The sequence below is a fragment of the Dasypus novemcinctus genome, chromosome 26 (assembly GCF_030445035.2).
Source record: "Dasypus novemcinctus isolate mDasNov1 chromosome 26, mDasNov1.1.hap2, whole genome shotgun sequence".
Lineage (NCBI taxonomy): Eukaryota > Metazoa > Chordata > Mammalia > Cingulata > Dasypodidae > Dasypus > Dasypus novemcinctus.
Genome location: NC_080698.1, coordinates 3,656,250 through 3,675,870, shown reverse-complemented (window position 1 = coordinate 3,675,870; position 19,621 = coordinate 3,656,250). Strand labels below are relative to the sequence as shown.

At 41.6% G+C, this 19,621-nt stretch overlaps 1 protein-coding gene and 2 pseudogenes across 4 annotated transcripts in view; 2 read left to right on the top strand and 1 right to left on the bottom strand.

Annotated features, from left to right (window-relative positions):
- NKTR (natural killer cell triggering receptor) overlaps positions 1-19,621 on the bottom strand; it is a 71,059-nt gene that overhangs the window by 39,172 nt on the left and 12,266 nt on the right. The gene's annotated exons all lie outside the window — the stretch shown is intronic.
- On the top strand, positions 220-4,083 carry LOC139437665 (G-rich sequence factor 1 pseudogene; annotated as a pseudogene).
- Positions 4,580-4,732, top strand: LOC139437701 (U4 spliceosomal RNA; annotated as a pseudogene).

The window sequence follows — 19,621 nt, the reverse complement described above, 5'->3', positions numbered from 1 at the left end:
CAGAGGTAGACACACAGAGAAAATACACGGAGGAAGAGAGACAGCTCCACAGATACAGCAGAGGCCCCAGGAAGAAAATGAGCCATTCGCCTGAGAGCTTAAAGCCGACCTTGTAAAGTGACCAGAGCAGCTGAGCCTGGAAAGAAATGAGCCCCGGAAGAGACGAACCCTATGCCAGCCTGCAGCTGAGATCGGAAGAAGCTGGACTTATGGAGCCTTATGAGGAAGAGGAAGGCTGACCCCTCGCAGACGTTGCTGGCCACCTTGTATCAACATGTGGTAACAGAGTTTGGTAGGGAAGTCACCTTGAGTTGGACTCTTCAGGGCCTTGTAACTGTAAGCTTTTACCGCAAATAAATACCCTTTATGAAAGCCAACAGATTTCTGGTACTTTGCATCAGCACCCCTCTTAGGCGACTAATACAGCTGGGAATGACTGCTACAAACACAGCGAGATGAGCCATTAACGGTATAAGGAGCAGTTATACGAAACCTAGGCCAGAATGATGTGTCTGAGGCAGGGAGAGAGGAACCGTATCTGTTTTACTCACCACTGCAACCCCACTGACTTGTACAATGCCTGGTACAGAGTAAGTGCTCAATATACAAATATTTGTATAATAAAAAATACTTGAAACATAATTACTCAAAATAAAGAGTAATAAAATATGCTTTCATACATGAAGGAATATCCAAATAAATAGATCAAAGGCATGCTTTATATTCCAGGAAAAGGCATTACAAGTGCAGTAACACCAAGACATAGTCTAATAAAGCTATTTATTTTTGGAGATATAAATGAAAAAATCCTTCTAGCATCTAGGCAGTAGAATCACGTTACCCACAAAAGGAAAAAAAAATTAGGCTGGCTTCTAACACAAACATTAGAAACAGAAGGCAACAGAGTACTGCTTACCATCTTAAAAGGCACAGCAGGAGCCACAAATTCTATGCCTAGTAAAGGATGTACATTAGATTTTAAGCTGAAAAATACATTTGAATAGGTAACCCTGAACTATGACTCAAAGAAATAATGAATAAGAGAAAGCTGTAAGGGGGAGGCGCACTGAGCACTGAACCCATTACAACACAGAATTAAGCCTCAACAACTATAGTGATTATGACCATAAAACAGAACAAAAATGTTAAGATACTAGGAAACAAAATCATGCAATGGTAAAAATTAATTTGCTATTTTTATATATCTTCTAAAAATGTTCTTTCGTTTGAATAAGTAATGTGGTTATGATTCAAAAATCAAACAGTGTAAACGGTATAGAATAAGAAATCTTTGTTCCCACCCCTGCCAACTTGTAGTAATTTCTTGTGTATTTTTCCAGTTTATTTTCATAAACATAAACAACTACTCATATTACAGATATATTTATTAGTAAAGACATAAAAATTGCTAATATGTCCAATAAGAACTAGTAGGAAAACATGATTATAAAAATCACATTCACAAAAGCAACATTAGCTACTTAGCCAGAACAGTGCAGGATCAGTAAAAACTAAACTACAAAACTCTGAGAGGGGAAGCGGACTTGGCCCAATGGAGAGGGCATCCGTCTACCATGCGGTTCAAACCCCAGGCCTCCTTGACCCGTGTGGAGGGGCCCATGCGCAGTGCTGATGCGCACAAGAAGTGCCCAGCCATGCAGGGGTGTCCCTTGCGTAGGGGAGTCCCGCGGGCAAGGAGTGCGCCCCGTAAGGAGAGTCGCCCAGTGTGAAAGAAAGTGCAGCCTGCCCAAGAATGGTGCCGCCCACACGGAGAGCTGACACAAGATGATGCAACAAAAAGAAACAGATTCCTGGTGCCGCTAATAAGGATAGAAGCAGTCCCAGAAGAACACACAGTGGATGGACACAGAGAACAGACCACTGGTGGGGGGGGGAGGGGAGAGAAATAAATAAAAAATAAATCTTAAAAAAAAAAAAACTCTGAGAGGCGTAAGGGCAACTTCAATAATATCTGTTCTTGGACAGAAGACAAAAAGTTGCAGATATGTCAAATTTTCCCTAATTTATATTAACTGTAAACTACCCCCATGCCAACCCTCCCCCAAATACTAATAAATTTCTGGAGCAACTTGAAACAATGATCCTACAGGTCCATCTGAGAGCATGGACATACACTTTTCCCATGAATTTCTTTACTTCAAAAATTTTAAATCAACAAAATTTTTGCCACATTTAGTTTATCTCTCCCTCTCTACACATAATTTTTATCTTGACCAAACTGAAAGTTAAAGACATTCTGATACCGCATCCCTAATTACTTCCACACATATGCCTAAACAAGGATATTCTGCTACATTACAGCACTATTATCACACCCAAGCAATTAAGTGATGCTACAATATGGTTGAATATATACTCTGGATTAAAATGCGTTAAGGAGAATGGATGTAGCTCAAGTTGTTAAGCACTTGCTTTCCATGTATGACATCCCAGGTTTGATCCTGGTACCTCTTAATAAAAAAAAAAGAAGGGGGGGGAGCGGATTTGGCTCAACAGATAGAGCGTCCACCTACCACATGGGAGGTCCAGGGTTCACACCCAGGGCCTCCTGACCCATGTGGTGAGCTGGTCCACATGCAGTGCTGATGCGCACAAGGAGTGCCGTGCCACGCAGTGGTGTCCCCCGCACAGGGGAGCCCCACATGCAAGAAGCACACCCCACAAGGAAAGCCACTCCACGCTGAAAAAAGTGCAGCCCACCCAGGAGTGGCGCTGTACACACGGAGTGCTGACGCAGCAAGATTACGCAACAAAAAGAGACAAAGATTCCCGGTGCCACTGACAAGAATATAAGCGGACACAGAAGAACACACAGCAGATGGACACAGAGAACAGGCAACAAGGGGGTGAAGGGGGGAGCAATAAATAAAAAAAAATAAATCTTAAAAAAAAAAAAAAAAGTATCCAGGTCACTGCTCCACTGTCTGCCCCGTGAACCCCTCTGCTACCGCAGGAGTCCAAACTACCTACCCGCAAAACATTCCACCACTCCCTGCACAGGAACTGGCCCCACCCAAGTCAGGAGAGACAGTGGATGGTCATCTCATTCAAGCTCAAGGACTGTCCTGGTCACGGAGAGTGGGAGATGTGCTTGACTTTTTTCCCTCGATTGCAGTATTCGCAATGGTGAGAATGGAATTCATTTCCTCTTAAATAGAGACAGGAAATGAAGGGGCGATGCCTTAATTGAAATGGAGTTGGGGTACGATGTACAGAACGCCTTAGAAAGGCTCCCAGGTCCATGGGTCAGCCATATGTGGAAGTAGATGAGATAAGCAGTGAAGATGTGGATGCCTTATGAAACTCACCTGTGGTAGGCGATGGCTGGTTGGTTTGAGAGGACTTGCTTATTGTTGCAATGAGAAAGACATTGAGGACTTCTTTGCAGGACTGAATATAGTAGACATTACTTTGTAATGGACTACAGAAGGAGAAGGAAAACAGGGTAAGCCTACATGCAGTATGAAGAACCAGGAATGGCCAGGAAAGAATTTCTTAACAGATACACGGAGATATTTCCAAGCAGAAAGAATTAAGTTCGAACACATGTTGGTTATAAGGGAAAGAAAATGGATCTTCTCCTACTGCTAAGTACATAACTGATGCAGAAATGGTTTTTGAAGAACATGAAGTAAATATTTGACCCATGACAGCTTATCCAAGTGAGAAGGAAATAGAACTGCCTAAGGAGATGTCAGAAAAGCTTCCATAAGCTGCTGATTTTGGAACTATGCCCTCATTACATTTTGTCCACATGAGAGGACTGCCTTTCCAAGCCAATGTTCAAGACGTTACAAACTTTTTTGCTCGGCTGGAGCCTGTTGGCATCACCATGGAGCACAGCTCCAGCGGGAAGGCCACTGGAGAAGCTGCTGTGCACTTCAGTACCCACGAAGACACTGCTGCAGCTGTGCCTGAAGAGCGGGACCGTGTTCACCACAGCTATACAGTGAACCATTCCTGAGTTGGTGTCCAAAGGGGAAAAAAAGACTTCCAAGGATGAAGCAAGAAGCATTTCATTTCACATCTTTCTTCAACATGGGATACAAAGTTCCAGTATAGTAGCAGCAACTGCTAGAGAAATGATTTGGGATTTTGGGTTAATTGCATCTAAAAAAATTCTACAGCAGACTGTTTAGAAAGAGAAAGGAGAGACCGAGTTTGAGATTATGAAATAAACCATAAATTTTTGTTTAGCTGTCCAGGATATGATTTTTAAAATCCTGACCTTTATATGATCAAACATATATCATATGATCATATGATGTATGAAAAGAGAGGATATGGCACCCAGTGTAAACACCATGTATTTTCATTCAGCACTGACTTTTGAAACTTTCCTTCCATTTAAAAACAATCTATTCTTGAGAAGTGGTGAGTTCTTGTTTGTGTTGTTTTTTATTATTGGAATAATGAAAATGATCTAATAATGACTGAAGTGATGAGTGCACAACTATGTGATTATACCCCATACCACTCATTGTACACTTTGGCTAGACTTATGTTTTATTAATATATATCAATAAAATAGATTTGTTGAAAAAAAGAAAACTACAAAGCTTGTGTGCAGTGGAAGTATTGTAGCCAAATGAGGTTTATCTGAGGTGCAATTATTGCTGAAAGAAAAAAAAAAACCAACTCTGTAAATTTACAATTATCTCAAAATAAAATCTTAATTTTAAAAATCTGTTCAAGGTTTTACTCATTGCCTCTGAATTGAGAGTTTTAATGAAAAATTCTTGAAGGTTCTTACGGAATAAAATATTGATTTATTTTATAAAAAACTCTCATCAAAGCAAGGAAAGGTTCCAGATCTCTGAACCAGTGTGGTTGGGGAGGGGAGTTTTAATTTTAAGTGTAACTGATTACTTAGCTAAGGGTAGGAATTATTTGCAGATGATATAATCCTACATACAGAAAATCCAGAAGAATCTACAAGAAACCTGTAAGAGCTACTAAACAGTGGCAGAATATAAGACCAACACACAAAAATTAGAGGTGTTTCTATACCACAAGTAACAATTTAAAAAAGAAATTAATTTAAAAATTCCATTTATAATAGTAACTAAAAGAACAAAATATCTAGAAGTAAATGAAAGACATTAAAGAAAACCTTAATAAACTGTATGATACCCCATGCTCAGACTGGAAGACTTAATATTGTCAAGATATCAATACCACCCAAAGAGATTTACAGAATCAATGCAATCCCAATAAAAATTCCAACACCCTTCTCTGCAGAAAAATGAAAAAGCTAATCATCAAATACATATAAAAGGGAAATAAACTCCAAATAACCAAAAACATTTGGAAAAAGAAGAACAAAGCTGGAGTACTCACATTTCCCAATTTCAAAACTTATTACAAGGCTACAGTAATCAAGAGTGTGGCACTGGTACAAGGACGGACATATAAACCAAGGGAATAGAGCTGGAAGCAAAGAAATAAATGCACATATCTATGGCCAACTGAGTTTCAACAAGGATGCCAAGTACATGCAATAGGGAAAGAACAGTCTCTTCAACAAATAGTGCTGGGATTGCAAAACAATGACGTTCAACCACTTCCTCATTACCACATAAAAAATTAACTCAAAATGGATCAAAGACATAAATATAAGAGTCAGAACTGTAAAACTCCTAAAAGAAAACATAGGGAAGCATCTTTAGGACCTTGCATTAGGCAATGGTGTCTTAGACTTTGTACTAAAAGCACACACAACAAAAGAAAAATAGATAAATGGGACAATCAAAATTAAGAACTTGTGCAACTGACTCTATCATGAAAGTATAAAGACAATCTACAGAATGGGAGAAAATATTTGGAAACCACATAACCAATAAGGTTTAACATGCAGAATATATAAAGAAATCCTACAATTACACAACAAAATGACAAACAACCCAATTAAAAATTGAGCAAAAGACTGGAATAGACATTTTGCCAAAGAAGACAAAAAGTCCAAAAGGCACATGGAGAGATGTGCCATTAGGGAAATGCAAATGGAATATTAGCCACTGGAAAATGCAAATCAAATCCACAAAGTAGTACCATTTCACACCCACTAGAATGGCTACTATTAAACAATTGGAAAATACGTGGAGTGGATGTAGCTCAAGCAGTTGAGCACCTGCTTCCCACATATGAGGTCCCACAGTGGATCCCTGGTACCTCCTAAAAAATAAAAAATAAAAAAATGAAAAAGCCAACTCTCAGTGGGGAGCAGATGTAGATCAGTGGTTAAACGCTTGTTTCCCATGTACGAGATCCTGGGTTCATTTCCTGGCACATCCTAAAAATACATAAATAAATAATTGGAAAATTAGCATTGGAGAGGATGTGTGGGAATATAAAACAGGGCAGCTGCTGTGGAAAACAGTTTGGCGGTTCCTCAGAAAGTTAAATACTATCATATGACCTGGCAATCCCACTTCTAGGTACATACCTCCAAGAAATGAGAGGAGGGACTGGAACAGATATTTGCATATCTATGTTCATAGGCGCATTATTCACAATTGTCAAAAGCTGGAAGCGGGAAGCAGATGTGGCTCAAGTGACAGGGCTTCAGCCTACCATATGGGAGGGCCTGGGTTCGATCTCTGGGGCCTCCTGGTGAAAAAGAAGAGAAAGCGTGCCTGCGTGGCGAGCCAAGTGCCCACATGGCAAGAGTGCCCACACGGTGAGGCAGTGCCCGCGCAAGTGACTCCCACAGCAAGATGACGATGATGCAAGAAAAGAGACGAAGGGGAGAGAGTCAAGGATAGGATATTCATAATTGGTTAGCTATAATATTTCTCTGAATGATAAACTTTTTTTAATGATAGAATTTTAAGGCAAGTTTATTTCTTAAAGAAATGATTTGAATTTTCCATAATGAGCATTTAGCTAATTCACAAACAGAAAAATACAGCCTTTTTCAGCTTAAAATGAACAAAATAGATGAAGAGCCCAGGGGACAGTTTAGAACTTGCAAATGAACTTTACTGATTACAATATTCCTTTCTTCCTCTAATATGTCATTCATAAACATTAGGAGTCTACTACCTTAAACCTTATGTGTTTAAAAAATCAATTGGTGGTTTGGAATCAGCAAGTTATTTTCTAACAGAAACAATATTACAAATGCTGACTGACTTTCAAGAGCAGCCCCAAAGGTCCATCTGATATAACATACTGGCATAAATAAAAAACTAATCACATTTGCCTAAATTCTAGAAAGTAAAGAAAAAGTAAAAAAGGAGTTTTTCATACCATCCTGTACATAAAGATACATTTGAAAAAAAAAAAGGGGGTTTTGTTTAAGTATTCCCCATTGCAAGATATATTTTCTTTTCTATCTCAGGTTGCTTCATTTGCCAACTAACAAGTATCTTAATGCTGCCCTACTAAGCACTCCCATCTGGACCGCTCTACACTTCAAAGAATGCCACAGTAACACAAAACTGTCAAACCCATATAATAATACTGCTAATTTCTTAACATTATGCTATGTTTTCACATTTTCTATTCATTTCCAAAGATTAATAGATACCCTTTTTAACAATTCTATACAAATTAACCCCTATTTTCTACTCTCCAATCTCATTCTATTTTCTGGTGACCCATATTCAGGTTATTAACTCAAAGGATTACAAAACGTATCTAGTTCATAGCAGTGCAGTCCTATAGTATTTGTCCTTTTGTGTTTGGCTTGCTTCACTCAACATAATGTCCTCTGGATTGATCATGCTATCATATGCTTTACAACTTCATTTCTTCCTATTCCATCGTGTGTATCCACCAGTTTATCCATTCATGGACACCAGGGTTGTTTGCATCTTTCGGTAATTGTAAATAATTTTGCTATGAACATCAGTGTGCAGATGTCTGTTTATGTCACTGCTTTCAGTTCTTTTGGATATATACTCAGTAGTGGTATTGCAGGGTCACATGGCAGATCTATATTCAACTTCTTTAGGAAATGCCACAGTCCTCCAAAGTGGCTGTACCATTCTGCATCCTCTCCAATACATGTAGTTCTCTGGCTTTTTTTTTTCCTTAAAGATTTATTTATTTATTCCCCCCACCCACCCACCCCGGTTGTCTGTTCTCTCTGTCTATTTGCTGCATCTTCTTTGTCCACTTCTGTTGTTGTCAGCGGCCCGGGAATCTGTGTTTCTTTTTGTTGCGTCATCTTGCTGTTTCAGCTCTCTGTGTGGGCGGCACCATTCCTGGGCAGGCTGCGCTTTCTTTCGCACTGAGCGGCTCTCCTTACGGGATGAGCTCCTGGAGCGTGGGGCTCCCCTATGTGGGGAACACCCCTGCGTGGCAGGGAGCTCCTTGCACATCAGCACTGCGTATGGGCCAGCTCCACACGGGTCAAGGAGGCCTGAGGTTTGAACCGCGGACCTCCCATGTGGTAGATGGATACCCTAACCACTGGGCCAAGTCCGCCACCTCTCTGGCTTTTTAATAGTGGGCATTCTGATAGGTGTGATGTGATAGCTCATTGTAGTTTTGATTGGCATTTCCCTAATCGCTAATGATGTTGGAATATTTTTTAATGTTCTTTGACCATTTGAATTTCTTCTTTGGGCAAACACCTATTCAAGTTTTTTGCCTATTTTTTAATTGGGTCATTTGTCTTTTTACTGTTCACTTGCACGATTTCCCTATATATTATGGATATTAAACCCTTATTGGGGGAAGCAGATGTGGCTCTATTGTTAAGAGCATCCATCTACCGTGTATGGAGGGTCCAGGGTTCGATCCCCAGGGCCTCCTGACCCATGTGGTGAGCTAGCCCACGCACAGTCACTGATGCACGCAAAGAATGCCATGCCATGCAGGGGTGCCCCTGCAAAGGGGTGCCCCACGTGCAAGAAGTGTACCCCGTAAGGAGAACAGCCCCACGTGAAAGAAGCGCACCCACCCAAGAGTGGCGCCACACACACGGAGAGCTCACACAGCAAGATGACGCAACAAAAAGAGACGTAGTTTCCCAGTGCTGCCAGATAATGCAAGCAGATGCAGAAAAACACACAGCGAATGGACGACAAGAGCAGACAACAGGGGGGAAGGGGAAAGAAATAAATAAATCTTAAAAAAAAAAATCCTTATTGGATGTTATTTCCAAATATTTTCTCCACTGAGTCGGCTGCCTCTTCACCCTTTCCACGAAGTCCTTTTAGATGCTAATGCGTTGAAGTTCGAGGAGGTCCCATTTATCTATTTTTTCTTTTGTTGCGCCTGCTTTGGGTATAAGGTCCAAGAACCACGACCTACAACAAGGTCTTTAAGATGATTCCCTACATTTCCTTCTAGTAGTCTTACGGTCCTGGCTTTTATATTGAGGTCTTTGATCCATTTTGAATTGATTCTTGTATAGGGAGTGAGATACGGGTCCCTTTTCATTATGGATATTCAGTTCTCCCAACACCATTTGGTGAAGAGACTGTTTTGTCCTGTTAACATGGCAGTTAGGTTTGTTGAAAACCAGTTGACTGTAGAGGTGAGGGTTTATTTCTGGACTCTCAATTCTATTCCATTGACCAATGTGTCTATCTTTATGCTAATACCATGCTGTTTTGACGACTATAGCTTTGTAATATGTGGGAAAGACAGTGAAATTCGACCCACATCACTCTTCTTTTTTGACTGGTATTTTATTGAATCTCTAATTCAATTTGGCTAGGATTGCTGTCTTCATGATATTTAGTCCTCCAATACATGAACACGAAATGTCATCTCATTTATTTAGTTTTTCACTGATTTCTTTTAGCATTGCAGTTTTCAGCATATGGGCCTTGTATGTCTTTGGCTAAACTGATTCCTAGGTATCTGAGTCTTATTGTTGCTATTGTAAATGGAATTATTCCCTGATTTCCTCCTCAGATTGTTCAACACTAGTACACAGAAACATTACTGATTTTTCCATGATCTTGTATCCTGCCACTTTGTTGAACAAATTCATTAACTCAAGGAACTTTGTTGTAGAGATTTCAGTTTTCTAACTGTAGGATCATGTCATCCATGTACAGAGTACTTCCTCTTTTCCTAACTGGTTGCCTTTTTTTTCCCTTGTCTAATTGCTCTAGCTAAAACTTCTCGCACAATGTTGAACAACAATAGAGACAGCCGGCATCCTTGACAGAGGGAAAGCTTTCAACTTTTCCCCATTGAGTACAATGTTGGCTTTGGGTTTTCATATATGCCCTTTATCATACTGTGAAAATTCTTCCTTCTATTCCTCACTTTCAAAGTGTTTTTATCAAGAAAGGATGCTGGATTTTGTTGAAAACTTGATCCAATGACTGAGTCAACTTCTTTAAATGTGATTCATTTGTTAAGTTCTTCTATTTCTTGTAGCATCAGTGTAGGTTGTTGGTACATTTTTAGGAATTTGTCCATCTCATCTAGGTTGTCTAGTTGGTTGGCAAACATTCTCATAATATCCTCCTATGATCCTGTTCATTTCTGTGGGGACAGTCATAACTTCCCCCCAATTCTGGTTTTACTTATTTGCGTCTTCTCTTTTCTTGTTAGTCTAGCTAAGGGATTGTCAATTTTATTTTACTTTCTGATTTTACTTTCTGTTCTCAATTTCATTTATTTCTGCTCTACTCTATTTCTTTCCTTCTGCTTGCTTTGGGAATTGTCTGCAGTTCTTATTCTAGTTTCTTTAGGTGTTGTTGGATTTTTTATTTTAGTGCTTTCTTCTTTTTAAATATAGGCATTTAGGGGCTTTAAATTACCCTCTCACTACTACCTTCAGTATCCCATAAGTTTTGATAAGTTATATTCTCATTTTCTTTCATCTCAATATATTTACTAATTTCACTTACAATTTCTTCGTCCCACTGATTAGTTAGGAGTGTGTTATTTAGCCTCCCCACATTTATGATTTTATCACTTTCCCATTTATTATTGATTTCTAGTTCCATTGCATTATAATCGGAGAAGGTGCTTTGTATAATTTAAATCTTTTTATGTTTACTGAGACCTGCCTTGTGAACTAACATGTGGTCTATCTTGGAGAAAAATCCATGAGCACTTGAAAAGAATGTACAACTCACTGAGTTTGGGTGCAACCTTCTATATATGTCTGTTAGGTTTAGCTTATCATACTTCTGAAGCTCTCTATTTCCTTGTTGATCTTCTGTCCAGTTGTTTTACCTTGTGATGTGAGCGGATGTTAAAGTTTCCAGCTATTATTGTAGCGATTTCTTGCTCCCTTTAGTTTTTTTTTTTCCTTTTTTTAAGGTACTAGGGGCTGGGGATTGAACCCAATGGTTAAGTGCCGGCACTTAACCACTGAGCCGCATTGGATCCTGAGCTGCTTGTTGTTCTTGTTGTTGTTTGGGAGGCACTGGAAACCGAACTCATTTCTCCTTAGTTTTGCTAGAGCTCGCATCATGTATTTTGGGGCACCCTGGTTAGGTGCATAGATATTTATGACTATTATTTTGTCCTGGTGGATTGCCACTTTTATTAATATGTAATGGCCTTCTGTATCTATGGGCTGTTTGAGTTTATGAATCCGAAAAAAAGAAAAATTATATTTGTAAACTAATCTAGTTCTCTGGGTGTAACACCCTTTGAGTATTAAATTCAAAGGATTAAGTTTAAGTTTACTTGATAAAATCAATTTAGGGCTTTTGGTTAGACCATGTCAGTAGGGCATGACTCAGGTAGATCTCCAGCCCGTTGGTTGTCTGATATGAATGGATATGCACTCAAGACAGGGAATAGGAAAGAACTTTGTCATTTTTGATCCTGCAACTCTAGGGAGAAATGAGCCATTTTTCTGAAAGCTTAGCGAGACAGATGGGAAGAGAACCAAGACTGATTTAGAAAGCCCAGAAAGAAACAAGCCCTATGCCAGGAGAGAGAGGACTGAAAGCCCAGAGGGAAAGATCAGCAACCACCTTGCTTCAACATGTGGCCAACTGACTTTGATAAGAAAGCAACCTTGAACTGGACTCTTTAGGGCCTTGTAAGTCTAAGCTTATGCCCAAAATAAATACCCTTTATAAAAGCCAACAGATTTCTGGTACTTTGTATCAGCACCTCTTTGGCAGTCAATACATTCTCAAAACTATTTTGCATTTAAAGTCTGTTTTGTCTGATATTAGCACAGCTACCCCTGATCTTTTTTTTTTTTTTTTTTTTTTTGGCTAGTTTGCACGAAGTTATCTTTTTCCAAACTTTCACTTTCAACTGGTTTGTATCCCTGGGTCTAAGGTCTCTGGTAGGCAGCATATGGACAGCTCACGTTTTGTCTTTTTTTTTTTTTTAAGATTTATTTTATTTATCTCTTCCCTTCCCCACTACACTGTCTGCTCTCTGTGTCCATTCGCATTGTGTTCTTCTGTGTCTGCTTGGATTCTTGTCAGCAGCACCAGGAATGTGCGTATCTTTTTTGTTGCGTCATCTTGCTGCGTCAGCTCTCTGTATATGTGGCTGCACTTTTTTCACATGGGGTGGCTCTCCTTGCGGGGCACACACCTTGCGCGTGGGGCACCCCTACGTGGGGGCGCTCCTGCATGGCACAGCACTCCTTGCGCGCGGCAGCACTGCACATGGGCCAGCTTACCACACAGGTCAGGAGGCCCTGGCGATCGAACCCTGGACCCTCCATATGGTAGACGGATGCTCTATCAGTTCAGCCGCGTACACTTTCTTGTTTTGTCTTTTTTAAATCCATTTGCTCAGCCTGTATCTTTTTGATTGGGGAGTGTAGCAGTTTCATAAGGCTATGAATTCCAAAAGTAGATACTGGATTATGCTTGTAATCTGATCTGTACCTGGGCATCATTGAGTTATGATTAGGGCAATACAAAGCATGGCAAAGAACAGAGTTGAAGGTTTCTGAAGTTGGAGTTTTTTTTTTTTAAGATTTATTTATTTATTTCTCTCCCCCCGCCAATTGTCTGTTCTCTGTGTTTATTTGCTGCGTCTTCTTTGTCCGCTTCTGTTGTTGTCAGCGGCATGGGAATCTGTGTCTCTTTTTGTTGCGTCGTCTTGCTGTGTCAGCTCTCCGTGTGAAAGGCACCATTCCTGTGCAGGCTGCACTTTCTTTAGCACTGGGCGGCTCTCCTTACAGGGCGCACTCCTTGCATGTGGGACTCCCCTGCGCAGGGGACACCCCTGCGTGGCACAGCACTCCTTGCGCGCATCAGCACTGCACATGGGCCAGCTCCACACAGGTCAAGGAGGCCTGGGGTTTGAACCGCGGACCGCCCATGTGGTAGACCACTGGGCCAAGTCCGCCGCCATGAAGATGGAGTTTTGATGTTAGAGTTTCATGCTGAAGACTTAAGCTGGAGCCCCAGGAAGTGAGCACGCAGAGGAAAGAGAAGCCAGGCCCAGGAAGGGAGGAATGCAGGAACCCAGGAAGCCTGAATCCTTGCAGACGTTGGCAGCCATCTTGCTCCAAATAGACTTTGATAGGAAGCAGATTTGGCCCAACGGATACGGCGTCCACCTACCACATGGGAGGTCCAAGGTTCAAACCCAGGGCCTCCTGATCCATGTGATGAGCTGGCCCACACGGAGGGCTGATGCACGCAAGGAGTGCTGTGCCACGCTGGAGTGTCCCCTGTGTAGGGGAGCCCCATGTGCAAGGAGTTTGCCCCATAAGGAGAGCGGCCCAATGCGAAAAAAACTGCAGCCTGTCCAGGAATGGCGCCGCGCACACACGAGAGCTAACGCAGCAAGATGATGCAACAAAAAGAGACACGGATTCCCACAGAAGAACACACAGTGAATGGACACAGACAGCAGACAACTGGTGGGGGGGCGGGGGTAAGGGAAGAGAAAGAAATAAAAAATATTTGAAAAAAACAAAGAGACTTTGGTGAGGGAAGTAACTTATGCTTTATGGCCTGGTATCTGTAAGCCCTACCCCAAATAAATACCCTTTATAAAAACCAAGCTATTTCTGGTATTTTGCATCAGCACCCCTTTGCGGACTAATACAGGGAGTTTAATCCATTCATATTCAATGATAGTGATGGATGTAGGATGACCTAATACCTGAAAGTAACTTGTTTCTCTCCCTGTTGCTAGGATATAAAGAAAAGAATTGTATGTAAATCAGAAGGTAATGAAATGCAACCCTCTCTTTGGGCCAAATTCCACTTTTGGCGGTGGAGAATATCCTGTTGTAGCAATAAAGTATGAAAACCAGCTTCAACCAGTTGACCGGACATGCACAGAAGCAGCCCATTGCTGTCCTGACTTCCAGCTTGCTTAATTAACATAGTAAAATTCCCACCCAGGGGTGGACTTATCCACCCCTTTCTTGATCATGCAATGTATGTACAAGTATGATTTCCTGAACATACTAATCATATAATTATATAACCAGCTACGTGTGTTCATCCATATAGATGAGCACTAACACACAAAGCAAATGCTAAGTAGTAACTTGGGTATTTAAACAAGAGTGGAACTGCAGTGTGGGGGAGTCGGGTGAGTCACTTTGGACTGGCCTTGGCTCTTTATCTCTGCAGACGTAATAAATGTGAGTCTGCCTAACTTTCGTGTTGAAGTTTTCTTCATGCCATCTCTGGTTATCCATAAAGGCCCTGCCTTGAGGCCTAACAATAGCACTGTAAATGCATTATTTACTTTTACCATTTTATTCTTTGGTTTTCATGAATCATATCATAGTTTTGTCAGTCTTTTCACTCTTTTGGCTATCCTTTCTGCTATTTTTTCTTCTACATTCTCCTCCAGGCCTTTCTCTGTCTTTTTATTTCAGGTCCTAAGGCTTCCTTTAATACTTCCTGAAAAGGTGGATTCTTTTTTGCAAACTCTTAGTTTCTGTTTGCTTGTGAATATTTTATACTCACCTTCATAGTTGAGGGACAATTTTGCTGGCAGTTTTTCTCTTTCAATATCCTAATTGTATTACCACTGTCTTCTCGCCTCCATGGTTTATAATAAGAAATCCACACTAAATCTCACTGGGAGTTCCTTGTATGTGACAGTGTGCTTCTCCCCTGCTGTTCGGAGAATTTTCTCTTTATCTCTGACATCTGACATTCTGAATAGTATGTGTATTGGAGGTCTATTCACATTTATTCTGACTGGGGTATGCTGTGCTTCTTGGACATGTATGTTCAATACTTTCATGAGAGCTGGGAAATTTTCAGCCATTATTTCCTCAGATACTCTTTCTTCTTTCTCTCTGTTCTTCTCTCCAATTTACGCTGTTCTGTATCACTTATTCTTTATCATCTGAAGTCTGCTGTTTGCCTCTAAAGCAGGGACCTTAACCTTTTTTGTTCCATGGACCCCTTTGCCAGTCAGGTGAAATCCACAGACCCCTTACTAAGTCCACAGTATACTGTGTGTTAGTTATTAAATGTATCTCACTCGCACCAACACGCCCCTGCAAGAATGCTTTTTTCTGAATTTTCAATTCAAGCTCACAGACCCCTTGGGGTCCATGGACCCCTGGTTAAGAACTCCTGCTCTAATATGTTGTGTTTATTTTTTTATTCCCTCCCTACAACGAGATGGCTCCTCATCTGCTTGCTCGTTGTCTGCTCGTCTTCCTCAGCAGGCACCAGGAACCAAACCGAGGGCGTCCGTGTGGGAGGTGAGTGCCCAACTGCTTGAGGCACTGGGAACTGAACCTGGGACCTCCAATGTGGGAGGCAGGCACCCAACTGCTTGAGGCACATCCGTTCCCTATTTTTTTAATCTCACCTACCATGTCTTTCACTCCCATGAGCTCTGTCACTTCTCTAGTCAGGATTTCAAATTTGTCTTTGTGCTTGCTCAGTGTCTTCTTGATGTCCTTTATCTTTAGGCATATTGTCTTTCAACTCACTGACTTTGGAAATCTGTATGCATCTCAATGGTTAGTTGTCTTAAATCCTGTGTCTCTTCCAAGACTTTGATATATTCCTTTGCTTGGGCTATTCCATTTTCTTAGTATGGCCTGTAATTTTCACTTATGTCTCGGCATCTGATTAGGATGGTGAGTTTACTCAGATGCTCGATTTCTCTCTCTTTCGCAGGGATTAGTGGCAGGAAACTTTGTGTCACTGCTGTTCTTTGATTCTTGGTTCAACCTGTTCCAGGTCTTCAGTACTGCCCTGTTAGTTGCTCAAATCTGGGCCCTGGACCTAGAAATGGGTTGCAGACCTGCTTCCAAAGGCCTTGGGGAGGGAAGCTGCAAATGCTGGAAAAAGCCTCTTATTTACTTTTAATTTCCTCACATGCACTCCCTTGCTCCACCAGCAGATGGCACTTTTGGTAGCTTCTCAGTTCAAAGCCTGGTGGGAGTGTGTTCACTGCAACAAGGACCAGATCAATGTGACAGAGGATCAATCCTGCCTGGAGGCTAAGAACCTCGTAATTCAAAATTTTTCAGAGGCAGTTCTTTAACCTTTGCTGGCAGCTCCCTTCCTTTACCCAGGAAGGAAATAATTCCACCTCCCTGCATCCTCAACAATGTGTCTTGGTCAGCAGAACGGACCATTGAGAGGTTTCAATCTCTTTCGTCCCATGCCGGCTCCCAAGGCAAACAATGGCCTGGCTCTACCAGGCCTGGAAATGCTCCTCAGACACAGAAGACCCAATTTGTGGATCAAAAGCTGAGTCAGCCTTAGGCTGTGTCCCTCTCTGTCCCCTTTCCTGGGACCCCAGAAAAGGACCCCTTTGTCTGTAGCCACCAGTCCCAAAGCCTGAGAATTCACGAGTTTTTAGATTATGTTTGTGAACTGTCTGTCCCTCCTGGCATATTAGAGTATACTGGATTCAGAGATTTTGCTTTTACTTGATTAAATAATGATTATGGCTTTGATTGGGCAACATCAGTAGGATGTTGAGTCCCCACCCCCTTGGTGGGTGGGGACTGATAGAAAAAACGCACTGTAGAGAGGAGAGGTTGGAGTTTTGATGTTGGGAGTCTTGAGCTGGAGTCCCAGGAAGCAAGCATACAGAGGAGCCTGGTTGTGAGGAAAGGGAAGCAAGCCCTAGGATGAGAGGAACCCTGAGCCCAGAGAGCAGCAAGTCCTAGGAAGAGAGGAACCCTGAGCCTGGAGAGAAGCAAGCCCTGGGAAGAGGAACCCAGGAAGCCTGAACCCTGGCCGACTTCGGCAGCCATCTTGCTTCAACACATGGCAAAGAACTTTGGTGAGGGGAAGTAACTTATGCTTTATGGTCTGGTAACTGTAAGCTCCTACCCCAAATAAATACCTTTATAAAAGCTAACAGATTTCTGGTATTTTGTATCCACACCCTTTTGGCTAATACATCAAAGGTAACAGTATTCTTAAAAAGAGGACACTTATTTACTTTATCTTTATTTACCTAAATGTATCAGAATTGCAGATTAGTATATAAAAGTGAAGTGGAAGCTTTTAAGGAAAGACGTTATTTTGGGGGCAGTAGTTAGTCATGATAGGGTTATCCCTACTTTTACCTCCTTGCTTTTTCTACTCCTGAAATCAGATTTCTAAAAATACACCAAGTTTTTCAGGTGGTTACCAGAGGTATGCAAGACAAGGGGTAACATTTCATAGTACGGTCTGTCTGTCTGGGCCACGGTCACTGCAGTTCTATGAGAACAATGTCAGGGTCTTGTATTAATTACATTACTTAGAGAGTAGCTTAATGCAAGAGTATAACTCTTCCCTTTATTCCTTAGCCACTTGTGGCAGTCTGAGGCTATTTATGAATTTCAAAAAGAGAGATTATGTTTGTAAACTGGACTCTTCCTCTGGGAGTGAAAACCCATTGATTATATTAGATTAGATGAGTTATCTGATTAAATTAAGATTGGGATTTTGATTAATCACATCACTAGAGTGCAAGTGAGCATTCAGTCTCAGTCCCCTTGGTAGCCCCCTTTATCAGAGAGCTGATAAAACAGACTCTCACACGCAAGTAGATACACAGAGGGGAACATCTTCTCTGTGTGTCTCACAGACATCGCCCGCCATCTTGCTTTAACACGTGCCAACAGACTTTGGGTGAGGATGTACCTCTTACGGTACCTTCACTTGGACTCTTTAGGGCCATGTGACTGTAGCTTCTACCCCCAATTAAATACCCTTTATAAAAGTCAAAGAGATTTCTAGTACTTTGCACCAGCACCCCTCTGACTGACTACTACAGAATTTAGTACCGAGAGTGGGGAAGTGCTTTTGCAATTACCAAAATGCTGGAACAATTTTCGTAAATGGGTAAGGGGTATTTTTTGGAGGAGTTGTAAGATACTTGATAGAAAAGGCCTTGAGTGCCCTGAAGAGACTATTGGTAGGAATATGGATGCAAAAGAGACTTTCAATGAGGCCTTAGATGGATGAAACTATTATTGGAAACTGGAGGAAAGGCAATCCGTGTTTTAAAGTTGCAGAAAACTTACCAAGATTCACTCCCGATATTAAATGGAAGGCAGAGTTTGAAAATTGCAAGACTGGACAGTTAGCTGAAGAGCTTTCCAAAGAAAACTTAGAGAATGTGGCTTGGCTTCTCCTTGGAGCATATCGTAAAATGCTAGATGAGAGAAATAAGCTGAGAATGGAACTGTTAGGCACAGAGAAACCAGAAGCTGATTTTAGAAATTCCAAGCGTCTGGAAATCAAGCCCCCAGATGATAGTGCCCCATTTGAAGACTTAACTAAACTTGGAACTTGTAAGCCAGGACTGAAGTCTTACTGTCTGATGGCTTGGAACCCTGCTTCCTGCATGCTAAAACAAGCTTTTTCTGAGAGCTGTATGAAGAAAACCACTGTCAGCCTGGGGACAGGGAAGGGAGATATGAAAGGGGAAACAGCTTTAAGAGGGAAACCATGGAAGCTGAGGATTAGAATTAAGATATCTCCTTGGGCAAAGAGAAGGACTCCACTCATGTGTATGGAGAAGGTGAGTTTGTCCTGGCATTTGAAGAGGGTGGATGTTCCAGCACGCTGTTCAGGGAGTTTTGTTGCCCCAGGCTACAGAGAGGGAGCACATTCCCCAAGGGTTGGGGAGAGTAAGGTCAACACCCCACAGGTCTGAGAGGGCTGGGCCTGCCCCCCCATAGATGACGAAAGGCCAGGTCGCCAGCTCACTGCTATGAGAGGGCTGAGCCCATAGGCCAGAGAGGAGGGAGAATGTTGCCTCCCCCTCACTCTTCTAAGGGGGTTAAGACTCTACCCCAAAGATTGGGTAAAGTGTGGCCATTACCCCAACAGTCTTGGAGGGTAAGGCCTGGAGCTCAGTCACCAATCAGTTGCTTGATGAGGATGGAACCAAGAAAACCGCCATTGGGCAAGCCTGTGGAAAGCCTGTGGAAAGGGTGGGTCCCTATGAGGCCCCAAAGAGAAGAGACCATCATCTTGAGAATGACTCTCAGACTTTGAAATCTAATGAAGTATGCTCAGCAGGTTTATGGAACTGCAGGAGACCTGTGTCTCATGTTTCCCTTCCAATTTCTCCTTACGAAGAAATTGTATATTGCAAGCAGATAGTTTGTTTTCTAAGTTTCAGAGGTCTACGGCCATATGGGACTTTGCTCCAAGACAAACTGTACTTCTTTAAAGTAATTGGAATATGATTTTGGACTTACTATTGCTAACTAAAATGATTTAAGGTTTTTTGGATATTGTAATGTCTT